Source organism: Haplochromis burtoni, unplaced genomic scaffold, assembly GCF_018398535.1.
Source record: "Haplochromis burtoni strain Fernald_Lab_line unplaced genomic scaffold, NCSU_Asbu1 Contig_2181, whole genome shotgun sequence".
In the NCBI taxonomy this organism is placed as follows: Eukaryota; Metazoa; Chordata; class Actinopteri; order Cichliformes; family Cichlidae; genus Haplochromis; species Haplochromis burtoni.
In genome coordinates, this window is record NW_024584542.1 from 2,953 (window position 1) to 5,582 (window position 2,630).

Genomic DNA, 2,630 nt, shown 5'->3' on the forward strand with positions numbered 1-2,630 from the left:
AAGAAAAAAGAAAGTATATAAGAGTATATCAAGTCTATTAGCCAAAAACTTCTACCTTGTAATACCTGGCTCAAAATGACCTGATGATAACAAGATAGATCATTAATAAATCATGGGCTAACAAGGCATTTACAACATTTTAAATACTAGCAATCCCTCCCCTCCGTTTTTCCTTTGTGGCACAAACAGAGATAAATAGGAGGGGCATCCCATGAAAGCAGCCATTAGTGTATCAAACTCTTGAGAAATGAGGACAGTGGCTGTGTCCAAATTCAGGGGTAGCATGCTTTGAAGGACCTGGCCTACCAGGTTCAGATGGGGCGGATCGTTCGAAGGCTGGTTAGGGCGGAAATGAGCGACTGAAATTGGACAGTTTGGCCTATATTCCATTCCTGCATTTTTTCAGGCGAAATGAATCCTGGGATATGGTGGACCACAAAGGATACACCCGACATCCTTCAACTCTGGGGAAAAGGAGCCACATTTGGTGGAGTCTTCTAATTTGGACAGCCTTCGTCGCTGTGACGTAATTGCTACAAATGCAGTCTTTGAAGCATGCTACCCTTGAATTTGGACACGGGAAGTACCTTGATTAAAGTGTCACAAAGGTCACAATAACTTTGTGACGCAAGAAAGTAAAGAAAGCTTTGAGCTCACTTTTGAATCTTCTAGACTTTGGTCATGATACCCTATTGCAATACAGCATCTGTGCTATGCAATACTGGCATCATCTGAAGCCATTCATTATTAGCAAATTAAGTCCTTTGTGCAGTGTGTTCTTAACTTTGTTTTCTTATGAAGTCTAGATTCTACTCACTGTGTGGAAAGTGTGCAGTTTGTGTGTTTCGCCAAAATCTGAGACACTGAATTACTGCTCTTTATTGTGAATATTTTAATTCTGACATTAAAAAGTCTCAGACAAATGTTTTCTTTAGCAGTTATATTTTATACCATACACCAACACAAATGTAACACTTCTTTTTCCCCGAGGCATTAAAGACAAAACAGAACGAAGACAATTAGGTGCATGTAGCTTATAAAGTGACCGTTCAAAGTCACTTTAAAAGAGAAAAACAAACAAACAAACAAACAAACAAACAAAAAACAAACCCGGGGTTATGATATTACTTAAAGCAACAAACTCTTACATTTACTTGGCAGTGATTTTATTTCTCCAATGTTCCAATCTAGAACCACAACTCTACACCTGCCTGGTGAGGATAGAGCACCTAGAGTCACGCCTTTCAACATCCAAACAGTGCGAGTCATTCAGCAAATAAGTATCAAGTTCAATGTGCTCACAGGTTTCTTCACTGCTTATTTTAGGTCTTGAAAGACATTAATCAACATGGTAGAAGTGAAAAAGTTGGCATCACAACTTTTTCACTTCTGCATAACAGCCAGAGCTTTCTTCCTTCAGCCCAAGGCCAGGATAGAGAGGCTGAGTGAATACTGTGCACACTTTGTGAAGCAGAGTCATGGTGTCAGAGATGCTGTAAAACGACAGCGTACCTGACCTGTAATCCAGGTACACGCCAATCTGAGAGGTACGAGGACCTGACACCGCCTTGGCTACTCAAGTTATGTCTGAAAGTATATCCTTTTGCAGAGCACTCCAAACACCAGGACTTGTCATTCTTCCCAAATTCTGAGTCGAATGATGTCCGGCTGATGTTTTTGTAAGACGCTGCCACCGACCAGGCGCCACCACTCCAACTGACCTCCCAATAGCACCGCCCTGTTAAACCCTCTCTGCACAGCACCTGCTTCACACCTCCAAACCTGTCCGAGTGAGATAAATGAAAATGCTCATAGTAGCTACTTGTCACTCGTTGAGAATCTTGTGAAAGGTCAAAGTATTTGTTGACCGAGTTGGCATCCAGTGTTAGAGGACAGTGATCTGATGGACAAGCAAACCAGGAATATCATCAGCCTTCTAGTATTTAGTAAGTGATTACTGCTTTGATATACTGATATACTTACAGCACAAAAACTCTTCTCTGGTCTTTGGCACAGGTGGCAGCACAACTTCTATACCAAAAACTGATAGGAACAAAATAAATAAATAATACTGGATTAAGTGGAATCAAGTGGATGAATATTTCTCTCAGGTACCTGTTGCAGAGATCTTGGGCCATGTGGTCTCCAGAAGCTTCTTCATGTCATCTCTCAGCTGAGTCAGACATTCGGTCATGGTTTCCACTGAATGTTTAGGATGAACAACAGCGCCTGTTGGCAAGTCTGGAGATTCACATGAGATGGAGAGAGACTGGAAGAGCTGGAAATAAAAAAAAAATGTAAAAAATTTTTAAAAAAAAGGAACAAAAGTTATGTTGAAATTTAATTTTTGAACATATAACATATTTAAATAAAAACATTTTATGTGTAACTATAAAGGAAAAAGAAAAAAAAATCCCAATAGGATGTGTGCAAAGTTTCAGCTCCCTGCTTTTCTCAAAAAAGTATTTCTACAATAGAAGACTTGTTCTAATTTGGCTCCATCAGTATCGGCTCTCAGGCTACATCCACATGTACACGGGTATTTTTCAAAATGCAGATTTTTCTATGCTTGGCACCACATTATTGTTTTAGTGAAATTAATTTCTACATTTGTACAATGGTGGACTGTC

General features: G+C 39.8%; 1 pseudogene; it reads right to left on the reverse strand.

Annotated features, from left to right (window-relative positions):
* Positions 1-870: 870 nt before the first annotated feature.
* The window catches only part of LOC121813659, a 6,549-nt pseudogene continuing 4,789 nt past the window's right edge, over positions 871-2,630 (reverse strand).